Source organism: Aquarana catesbeiana, linkage group LG11 (genome assembly GCF_042186555.1).
Source record: "Aquarana catesbeiana isolate 2022-GZ linkage group LG11, ASM4218655v1, whole genome shotgun sequence".
NCBI classification, from domain to species: Eukaryota; Metazoa; Chordata; class Amphibia; order Anura; family Ranidae; genus Aquarana; species Aquarana catesbeiana.
The window spans coordinates 34,082,408-34,094,825 of record NC_133334.1 but is presented as its reverse complement, the minus strand read 5'-3'; positions in this window follow the sequence as shown (position 1 = coordinate 34,094,825).

Sequence of the window (12,418 nt, the reverse complement as noted above, 5' to 3'; positions counted from 1 at the left end):
CCAGAATAGACCAGACCATTCTAGGCCATTCAAACTGTACCGACCCGAACCGATTCGCTCAGTGGAAATGAGGCATAAGTGGCACTTTTTGGGGACTAGTGACTTGTGACTAATATATTGATCAGTGCTAAAAAAATACACTGTCACTGTACTAATGATGCTGACAGGGAAGGGGTTAACATCAGGTGCGATCAAAGAGTTAAATGTGTTCCCTGAGAGTCAGGGGCGGCTGGTGGTATATTTTTTTGGGGGGGGGGGGCGGCGGCAAACAATGCACCCGCACCCCCCCAGTGCACAGGCAAAACTTCCTTCCAGGCGACAGGCGGCGGCTTCCTCCTCGGCATCATGGTGGCCGTGCGTCTCCTCCCTCCTCCTCCCTCCTCCTCCCTCCTTCTCCCTCTAGGCCAATGGGCTCACGTCTCCTTTTGCCCGCTATCGTGAAACGGGTCTCAAGAACCGCTTTCTGATTGGCCGGAAGGAGAATTTGTGTGACAATAGCGAATATTAATTCGCTTTTGTCACACACACAACTGGGTGGGCTCTGCGCCCCAAGCCCACCCCTTTTTGAAGCCTATTAGAGCCTAATCAGGTTCTTTAAAAAAAAACCATTGGAATCCATGCGTCCGGTGCCCTGCATGTAGATTAGGGGGCCAGAAGCATGGATAGAGGGGGCAGCACCCGTGTGCCCCTAATGGAGCGGCCGCCACTGCTGGGAGTTCTTTCTTACTGTGTGGGGATGGTTTAACTGAAGAAAGACAGAGATCCATGTTCCTGCTTTGCAAAAACACAAGATCTTAGTCTTCCTTACTAGCAGAACGGTGATCTGCCTTGATTACATAGGCAGACCGCCGCTTTGCCTCTCTTGGAACGATCGTCAGGTTCCTGGCGGACATCGAGAGCAGTACACGTGGGCGTGCCGCAGAGCCGAAGAAGAAAATCACGCACAGGTATGTGTTTTTGCGCTTAGGGGCCTCCCTGCCACAGTATATGTACGTGGGGTGATCCTTAAGCGGTTAATGCAACAGTTAAAATATTATGTCCCGCCCATAGTTTTTTAAAATGTGCTCAACATGTTAGAACTAACTTAAAAATTCCTTGAACTATACACAGTAATGACAATCTTGAAAACCTCCCCTTAGGTAAGGCATACAGTATATTTCCAATAGAAAAATGCTTTCCTGAATGGCCGACGCATTTCGAGAATTGCCAGGAAGAGCTATGGAAAATAAAAATGAAATAAACAATACAAACACATTTCTAATCCATCAGAATAGACAAGGATCCATCTTTGGATCACTTACAGCATGTCATAGTTAGCAACAACATAGTGAGCAAAAATTACCTGAGATCAAAGAGTTAAAACCATGGTGGTTCATGTGTATAGATCCGGCCCATCACAGGGAGGGTGGGGGAACCCAGCCAGACTAATGCAGAGATCCCATAAGGGGCTTTGTAAAAAAACATATAGAGAAAAAGTCAAAATAAAAAAAACAAAACCCAAAGTTCAGTTTTGGCACCAGTTCTCAAAAAGGATATCAGGGAACTGGAGAAAGTGCAGAGAAGGGCAACCAAACTAATAAGAGGCATGGAGGAGATCAGCTATGAGGAAAGATTAGAGGAACTGAATTTATTCTCTCTGGAGAAGAGGAGATTAAGGGGGGATATGATCAACATGTATAAATACATAAGGGGTCCATATTATTAATAATAATAATAATAATAATAATAATAATAATAATAATAATAATAATAATATTATACAGGATTTATATAGCACCGACAATTTACGCAGCGCTTTACAACATTAGGGCAGACAGTACAAGTACAATACAATTCAATACAGGAGGAATCAGAGGGCCCTGCTTGTTAGAGCTTACAATCTAGGAGGGAGGGTCAAGTTATACAAGACTGTAATAGCTGTGGGGGATGAGCTAATGGAGAAAATAGTGCAGTTGTTAGATGGCGGCAGGATAGGCTTCTCTGAAGAGGAAAGTTTTCAGGGATTGCCTAAAGGTGGATAAATTTGGAGACAGTCTGACAGATTGGGGTAGGGAATTCCAGAGGATGGGCGAGGCTCGGGAGAAGTCCTGGAGGCGGATATGAGAGGAGGTGATGAAGGAGCTAGAGAGCAGGAGGTCTTGGGAGGAACGGAGAGGGCGATTAGGTTGGTATTTTGAGACTAGGCTAGTGATATAGCTGGGGGCCAAGTTGTGGATGGCTTTGTAAGTTATTGTTATTATTTTGAATGTAATTCATTGGGTGAGTGGCAGCCAATGGAGGGATTGGCAGAGAGGAGTAGCAGACACTGAGCGGTTTGTAAGGTGGATGAGTCTGGCAGCAGCATTCATGATGGACTGAAGGGGGGATAGTCTATTTAAAGGTAAGCCAATGAGGAGGGAGTTGCAGTAGTCAAGGCGGGAGATGACCAGGGAGTGAATCAGGAGCTTTGTGGTTTCATTGGTTAGAAAGGGACGTAGTTTAGAGATGTTGCGGAGGTTGAGGCGGCAAGCTTTGGAAAGTGATTGGATGTGGGGCCGAGAGGAGAGTTCAGAGTACAGGATAACACCTAGTACCCTGACATGTGGGGACGGGTGGATGGTTGTGCCATTGCTCTTGACAAACAAGTCAGGGGAAGAGGCAAGTGGGGGAGAAAATATTATGAGCTCGGTTTTGAACAAGTAGATTTTGAGGAAGTGGTGTGACATCCATACAGATATGTCGGTTAGTAAGTTAGTGATACGTGAGGAGACTTATGGAGTGAGTTGGGGGGTGGAGAGATAGATTTATGTGTCGTCAGCGTAGAAATGATATTGACCCAGGGAAGAGGTGTAGATTGAAAATAAAAGAGGTCCAAGAACAGAACCTTGGGGGACCCCCACGGAAAAGGGAAGAGGAGTGGAGGAAGTAGAATTGTAAGTGACACTGAAGATGCGTTGGGATAGGTAGGATGAGAACCACTGAAGAGCACAGCTTCGTTTTGGATTTTAGGTGTTTACATGTTTAAAACAGGTTTTTTTGCTAGAAAATTACTTAGAACCCCAAACATTATATATTTTTTTTTCTAACACCCTAGAGAATAAAGTGGCGGTCATTGCAATACTTTTTTTTGCACCGTATTTGCGCAGTGGTCTTATAAGCGCACTTTTTTTGGAAAAAATTTCACTTTTTTGAATAAAAAAATAAGACAACAGTAAAGTTAGCCCAATTTTTTTTATATTGTGAAATATAATGTAATGCCAAGTAAATTGATACCCAACATGTCACGCTTCAAAATTGCGTCCGCTCGTGGAATGGCGTCAAACTTTTACCCTATAAATCTCCATAGGCGACGTTTAAAAAATTCTACAGGTTGCATATTTGCGTTACAGAGGAGGTCTAGGGCTAGAATTATTGCTCTCGCTCTACCAGTCGCAGTGACACCTCAAATGTGTGGTTTGACCACCGTTTTCATATGCGGGCGCTACTCACGTATGCGTTTGCTTCTGTGCGCAAGCTCGTCGGGACAGGGCGCTTTAAAAATTTTTTTTTTTTCTTATTTATTTTACTTTATTTTATTTATTTTTTCACTGTTTTTAAAAAAAAAAAAGATTTGGATCACTTTTATTCCTATTACAAGGAATGTAAACATCCCTTGTAATAGAAATAAGCATGACAGTTCCTCTTAAATATGAGATCTGGGGTCAAAAAGTCCTCAGATCTCATATTTAGACTTTAATGCAAAAAAAAAAAGTCGTTTGAAAAAAATGACACAAAAAATTGTGCCTTTAAGACAAATGGGCGGAGCTGACGTAATGACGTCGCTTCCGCCGTCCTATGGTATGAAGACAGGTGGGGGCCATCTTAGCCTCACTCGTCTCCATACCTAAGAAGTGAGAGGACCCGATCGCCTCCGCCGCTATCGACGGCTCCGGTAAGCAGCGGAGGGCGCGGGAGAGCGGCGGGAGGGGGGGTGTCACCTCTCCCGCCGCCGATAACGGTGATCTCACGGTTCGCCGCAGAGACCACCGTTATTGTAAACAGAACCGCTGGCCCTAAAGATGGATACCTCGGTTGTGGCAGCAACTGTGGGTGGAAATGTGTATATGGGATTGTATTTTTATTTTATTTTTTTGGTTGAACTAGATGGACTTGTGTCTTTTTTTCAACCTTACTAACTATGTAACTATATAAGAACAAAACAAAAACAAAGGCAAAAACTAAAACAAAAAACAATAATAAAAAAAATAATAAAAAAAGAAAAGAATGAAAGAAGGCCAAAACAAACACCACCTTAGATTTGATTTTTCCTAGGCTCATCCGGCGGACCACGACCATCTAAAGAGAGTCACATCACCTGGTCCCATGCATTGATCACATGTTGCATAGGCATACCTCCCAACATTTTGAGATGGGAATGAGGGACACCTACTAGCAAATGTATGTAGGCATAAGACACGCCCCCTGCCACACCCCCTTAAAGGAGAATTAACCAAAAAAAAGGTTAATTACATCCACAAAGGCCTTTTTTTACCACTACTATTCCTTTATATTGACTTTTAAAATATACAAATGCAGCAATTTAGAGTTTGGATTAAAGGTTTAGCACTGGGAAACACTTTTTGAAAGATAAAAAGTGTATTTTATATACATCTATATAGATCAGACCAAAATGAGGGACAAATGAGGAGGAATGAGGGACAGAGGGACATTGCTCCAAATCAGGGACAGTCCCTCGAAATCAGGGACAGTTGGGAGCTATGCGTAGGGATATCTTCCTCCAACTCTGGACTCGACCATAGAGGCCATGCTCAATCACGGATCATGGTGAGTAATGTTTACCCATTTTTTTTTTCTTTTTCTATACTGGGGGGTTGGGTAGGCTGTAAAAAACTGAATTCTGATCAGCAGATAGCTGTAAAATGTGGACAGGGGTTCTAAGCCTTCGTCACTATCTAAAACACAAAAAATTGCGGCTTTAAACATATCATTACTTTCTTTCGAACTACCTCTTTGCTGTAATAAACATCTGTCTTTGGCCATTAACTAATAATTATACCTTTTGTTCTCCTTTCTATTTTCTTATGGAATAAATAAACTGCAAACGACTCCATAGCACACTTCCAAACTGACAGCAGGCACCATTGTAACAGCTAATACAATTTCCCCAAGTGGCATGTCTCCCAGTCCTGCAAGAATTCCTGAGCAGCTTGTCGAAGATTCTGACCATAAAAATAGTGTCAGGAAGCTATTAATACGGTTACCAATAAAATTTACGACGATTCCCTCTCTTTATTAAATTACTTTCTTGAATACTGACAGCATGTAGGAGGCAGATGAATAAGGAAATAATTATATTACAAGTTTTATCTGTACATATTTTTCCTTTATTAAAATAGGCTTGTTCTCTGCCTGGCCCAGTGGTTAAGCTGTCAGAGAAAATTCATGTGTTCGGGATGGTACATTGGAAGAATGCACAAAGAAATATCCCCGCTTATTATACAGATTGTGTTTATAGAAGCAGCAACGGAACTTGCTTACAGCCGCTAATCAGCAGCGACACTAATACACAGCGATGCAAATTTGTTATTCCTTCTGTATACAGAAATGGAACATCACTTTCTTCAGCAGTGACAAGGAACATTTTCCATGGAAAATACTAGAGGGGCTTCAAGGGGTTAACGAAGCAGTAAGGGCATTTGTGGTCATAGTCTTGCCATCCAGGAACATGCCTTTATTTGTTCCAAGAGAGCATTGGCAGTCACTAAAAAAGTGATACACGTCCAAATGGCCCATGCTTAGGTCATCCTGACTAAGGCCAGCCATAGACGGAACAAATTTCTTTCCTGCAACAACATAACAGTGTTGAAGGGGGAATCCTTTTATGCCGAGCCATTGTGTTCTCCCGGCGGGTGAGTGGGGAAAGCCGTCCCCGCCGGGAGAACACAGTGATTATTGCTAATGGCTATAATAGCTGCTAGCGACAATCTCATGTAAAATCCAACAGGCTGGTTGTAACCAAGTTGATCAATCAATCAGCCTGCCCGTACTTGGTTAGAATCTAGACCGCTTCCTGCTGAACTGGCCACGATTCTTGCCTGACGAAGGGGCTCTGCGTGGCTCCAAAATGTTGCTATATATTTATCATGTGACCACGGAATCCTTGGCGTGCTGATGGCATCTCTTCACTTTGATCAATCAACTTGGGTACATTCAGCCTGCCCGTACGTGGTTCGAATCTCGACAGGTTCCTGCTAGACATGTGCATTCGTTTTCGTCCGAATGCATTTTCGTCCGAATTTCAGGTATTTTCGTTATAGTTTTAACAAACGTTAACGAAAGTGCAGAATCCGAAAAATGAAAGATCCCACATGCAACAAACATGTGCTTTATTTTCGTTTTCGTTGCGACAACAGTTCGATATAGATAGGAGATTCGACATGACGCTGACAATAACAATCTGTGTCTATCAAACCTGTGGTCGAATGTGCCTAACCTTAGCTCTATTAGTCCAAGATTATTCTACATAGAGAGAAAAGATTCGACATAGAGAGAAAAGATTCGACATAGAGAGAAAAGATTCGACATAGAGAGAAAAGATCGCTGCTGGAATTGGGTGGGGGAAGTAAAATAAAAAATAATGATGATGAATGTTATTGGCCGATTGTAACCAAAGAGGAGGGGCAGTAAAATAGCTAGAACTAAGTACACACGTACAACCACCTTACTTTCACTTACTATTTGCTGGCAGAGAGAGACACACACACTGAATCATTTCAGAAGACAGTCAATCTTAGCTGGTCCGTTTGTCAGAGAACCTGAATTATTTAGCAATTAAGCATAAGCACAGCAGCAGAACAATAGTGAAGCAAGCTACAGTTCAACTTTACTTTTTCATAATAATCTGCTGCTATTGTGTTATGCCCCGTACACACGGTCGGATTTTCCGATGGACAATGTCCGATCGGAGCGTGTTGTCGGAAATTCCGACCGTGTGTGGGCGCCATCGGACATTTTCCATCGGATTTTCCGACACACAAAGTTGGACAGCAGGAGATAAAATTTTCCGACAACAAAATCCGATCGCGTCAATTCCGACCGTGTGTGGCCTGTTCCGACGCACAAAGTGCCACGCATGCTCAGAAGAAATTCCGACACGGGACAGCTCGTTCTGGTAAACTTAGCGTTCGTAATGGATAAAGCACTTTCGTCACGCTGCAATGTTCAAAATGGTTTAATACAGCGCACTCTCTTCTTCTTTATAATGTGACAAGAATTAAGTCGTTTTGATGCTCATATTCACACACACTTCTCACAAAGTTTTTTCGTTACTATTTATCGGGATTCCCTCAATATATTTTGATTTCTCACATCTGACAACATATTTTTTTTTTTTTGTTTTTTTACTTTAATGTAGAATCTTTTTTTGTGTTTCTCTTTTTATTTTTATTTTTTTTGGTGATTTTGATTTGTACTCCCGAAAATGTTTGTGTGTTTTTTGTGACAAGTTCCCACAACACCATTGATATGTTGTTCTATTTAATCTGTAGGAGGAGATTGTTTGGTGTTGTTGTCCCTTGTTAATTTCACATTGTACTTTAGAAATGTACCTGAATACTCACCAACAAACTGTCCTTTTTGGATGAAAACACACACAGGAGAGTAGAATTTACCTAAAAATATTTTATTAAGGGGTCACAACTATAAACAAAGAGGGAGGCAACGCTGGAGAAACTGCAGAAGTGGGCGAAGCCTTGGACCCCCAGGGCAGACATCAATTATTTAAAAGCAAAATTGGTGGCCTGAGGAGTCCATATCTAAGGGAGTGCAGTCTGGTCCAGAAGTCCCAGAGATCCGGAAAGCAGCAGATGACATCTGTGTCCCCAGGCTGTGGTCATACGAGAGACTGCAGCTTCTGTCAGACCAGACTGAACCCAGGGTCATCACTCTTTGTTCTTCCTTCCACGTTTCCTTCCAGCCTTTGGCTGTGGTGGTGGAGTTGTGGCAGCAGGAGGAGGAGGAGGAGGAGGAGGATGATGGTCCAACTCAATGACATCCGTCTTGGGTGTCAGTTCCCCACTCTCCCCCTTACGAAGGACTTTATAAATCAGGTCCTCAGAAATCTTGCGTTGGCCCTCCTGCATGCCCTGCAATTTGGTGGCAGCCATGCAGGCAAAGGCCTCTTCAGGACTGGGGAAGGCTCTGAGGGATGCAGAAGCCTCCTGGATCAGCCTGTACGCTGAATCCTGCACAGGACTGGGAGTGGCCTTCCTGGCCCTTTTATATGGCAGGCGGAGGGGAGGGACCTGAGACTCAGTCAGGCTGCGACTTGTCCCTGGCTTCTCTTGGCTGACACTTAGCCCCGCCTCCTCCTGGCTGCCACTAATCCCCGCCTCCTCCTGGCTGACACTAATAATCCCCGCCTCCTCCTGACTGCCACATTCCACAGCCTCCTCCTGGCTGAGGTCTTCCTGTGTATGAAAAAGGGACATAGTTTTAGTATTGTTTTCATCAATCACACACAATTTTCACCTCCTGACTGCTGCAAATTCAATGTTAACAAATATAACAGACTATCCTTCTGAGCCCAGCATTTTGCATTCTTGTCCCAATTTTGGGTGCCCACTACTGTCTATTGATATGTAAAACACTTTCAAGCAGCAATTAGTGATCAATAATAACATCTAGTAAACATCATTTATTTACTGACCAGAAATCTGTAGAAGAATGCTATACCTGACTCAAGCTGGGCTCCTCCACTTCTTCCTGGCTGGAAGGCCCAGGTTGGACATCGGAAGCCTCAGCTGGGGTGGAAGGAAGCGTGGAAGGAAGAGTGGAGAGGGATTCCCTGACTTCAGTGTGGTCTGACAGAAATCACAGTCTCTCATAGTACCACAGCCTGGGGACATAAATGTCATCTGCTGCAGCTCCGGATCTCTGGGAATCTGTGACCTTCTTGCGCTCCCTAAGATAAGTGCTCCTCAGGCCACCAATTTTAGCTTTTAAATAAGGGATGGTTGCTGTGGGGACCACCGGCTTCACCAACTCCAGCAGTTTCTCCAGCGCTGCCTGCCTCTTCTGTTTGTGGTTATAGTGGGGGTGTCTCACCTGCCACAGACAGGGCAGCTCCCTGTACTTGTCTATGAACAGGGGCAGGAAATTGTGGTCGTTGAACCCATCCATTTTCTCTGCAAGACACAACACAAGACAAACCCTAATGTCAGGCCAAACTCCCCTAATCTTGTTACAATATAGGCTTCAATTTCGAAGCAGTATAGCCCCAAGTTTAGATCCTACCTTCGTTAGCACGATCGGCGTCTCCGATGCTCCTTCCTCCGCTCACAGATCGTACGTAAGACGCGCGTGTTACCATTTATACACACTGCGCATGCGTATAACTCCGCCCGCCCCTGACGTTCTTTCTAGTCTATTCCCCGCCCCTTTTTGTTCGGCGCAGTGGAGGAAGAGCACATGGCGGATAGACAGCAGGATCGTGCTAAGTACAGCAACGAGGAGGAGGGGGAGGAAAGGCCGGAGCCTGAAACGTCCCGATCCAGAAGGAGATTGAAGGACTCAAATATGTCCTTTGGGGAGATGTTGGAAATGGTGGACATCCTGAAGAAGGCCGACTATGATGGAAAGTATGGGCCTTACCCCAACCCCAATATACGAAAGGCCAAGATCATGGCGAAAGTGGTCAGGAGTCTGCACCGGAAATTCGGGGTACGACGATCGAAAGATCGGCTCAGGAAGCGGTGGTCGGACCTGAAATTACGAGAACACGAGCAGTACAGAAAGATCCGGAGAGTGCTGCAAAAAAGTAAGTAGTTGTGCTGTGTTCCTATTGTTCTTGTGTTTATTACGTTCGTGCTGCTCCATGTGCTTTTAGGAACTGTTGTACAGTTTAAAATGGCAACTTTCATGTTCATGGGCACATTATTCGTTCGGATCACACATTTTTTTTTCGGACTATAAAATACCATTGTTTAGCCCATATGCATTTGGCCACCATTTTGAGGCCCTATACTTGTCTTCAAAGAATTGGGTTGTGTAGATGGCTTTGTTACTAGAATGAAATGCAAACTAGATTCTGTGTAAGGAGAGGACACTGAGCAGCTGTTTTCACATCTGGACACTGGAGCACTAGTGTGGGACCCCAGAACACCCTTTTTATTAGGGGGGCCACACAGGTGCTCCAGTGTATACTATAGGGGGGTCTCCATCTGTGAAGCTTGTACTAAACAGGTAAAGTATTGCAGCTTGACAAAGGACACTAAAAAAGCTACATCTTGGAACTCTGCTAAAATAGATAATTGTACCCCACTTCCAAGCAATGTTTCATCTTTAGAGTTCTGCCATCAAATATCTGTGTGCTAATTATACCATTTTTGTTTTACATAGGGGAGAAAAGACTCGGAGGACACCCCTCATCCGAGGAGACCAGAGCCCCCCCCCTCTGGAAGAAGGGGAAATACCAACACAAGATGAGCAGGAGGATGAAGACGTGGTGGAAGTAGTCACCACAACAGGTGAGTGTCTGCTACCACAGGCTCAGATAAGAGATGGATGGCGGCATATTTTTTAGACCTAATTTATTTTGGATTTCCTCTCTTTTTAGGTGATCGTGAGGTTGTGGATCCAGATCCTTTCACATCCGAAAGTGCCCAGATCGTGATCGGGGAGATCATGGGGTGTAATTTACAATTGGAAAACATCCAGCAAAACATCAATGATGTTATTCCAAAATATAAAAACATCATTGATGTTTTGGGGCGAGTTTAAAGCCCCTCAAAATCACTTTCTTCTTTCATCTGCTACAATGTGCTAAATCTTTTTATGATTTTTCCCAAAGCCAAATTTGGAGGATGCACACAGTGTGTCAACATGTGCTATCTGCCATCACGGGAGATCAATGGACGCGTTTTGGGGGTGCAACCCCTTCCTCAATAATAAAGTAGCGGTGAGGAAGGGCTTTCTCCCCCAAAACACATCCCTTGATCCCCCCTGATGGCAGATAGCACATGTTGACATTGGGAAATTTGTGTGCATCTTCCAAATTTGGCTTTTCCAGGGGTGATTTCCCCCCATCTGAACGCAATATCAAACACAGTTCCTAAATACTCATGTCTGATATTGCCTTCCAGTTCTACCAAATGTGAACTTTGTAAGATCAAGATTTGTGTCTTTCTTGTGGGTTTTACACAGGCCTGTTTTCTATAAAAATGCACATTTTGATTTTGGATAATGACACCACAAAAATTGTTATACAACAAACATGTTGGTTTGTCAGAAAAACCTTTGGTAAATGCACATGTGATTGTGCAGGTATTAAAAAGATTGCTCATCAAGAATGTGTGGATTATTGTCTCAACGCTACAACACTTTTGGGGTGATGTAATTGTTGTTTGATGAGAAAATGGGGGTTATTTCCTAAGGGGAAATCCACTTTGCACTACAAGTGCAGTTTCAGTGCAGTTGCAAGTGCACTTGTAGTGAAAAGTGTCTTTGCATTTAGTAAATAACAGCCAACAGTGCTTTGTATAAGGTTACACAATCACGACATTTTCTGCACTCCACACATTTCTGTCAGGGTCAGCTAAAACAAACACAAGCAGTAAATGTCCACAAAGAAGAGCCTGGGGGGGAGATGCCTGTCGAGAACTTGAGGTCCTGCAGGCTTCTCCCTGTGGCCAAATACCGCAGGGTAGCGACCAACCTCTGCTCCGGAGTGATGGCTTGCCTCATGCAGGTATCCTGCCTGCTGATATAGGGGGTCAGCGAAGCCAACAAACGGTAAAATACGGGGTCCGTCATCCGGAGAAAGTTCCTGAAATCATCAGGATTATTCTCACTGATCTCACGGAGCAAAGACATATGACAGAACTGGTCACGCTGAAGCAACCAATTCTTGGTCCATGAACTCCTCCTCGCCCTGTTCATGGACTGGACTTGTGTCAAGGTCAGGACCCCAACACCAAGCCCCCGCACAGCACGAACTGTACGAGGAGTACGCATACGAAACATGGCTAGAAAACGGTCGGCTGCTCAGAACGAAGTAACAGAACGCACTGAAGAACAGCAAGGCCTGTGAAGAGCGACCTGAAAAACAGCAACGAGCGGACAAGATCGCACAGAAAACTCCGATACGAACTGACTGCACGCACTGAAGAGCAAATACAAACCCACAAGCACAAACTGAACAGCAGAAAACGATCTGAAAGCCACGAGTCTGAAAAAGCGCGAATCGTCTCTCACCAAACTTTTACTAACACGAGATTAGCAAAAGGAGCCCAAAGGGTGCCGTGCTTGGTTCTGAACCGGCCTTTTCTAGTCTCGTCGTACGTGGTGTACGTGACCGCGTGGTTGTCGATCGGAAATTCCGACAACTTTGTGCGACCGTGTATAGGCAAAACAAGTTTGAGCCAACATCCGTCGGAAAAAA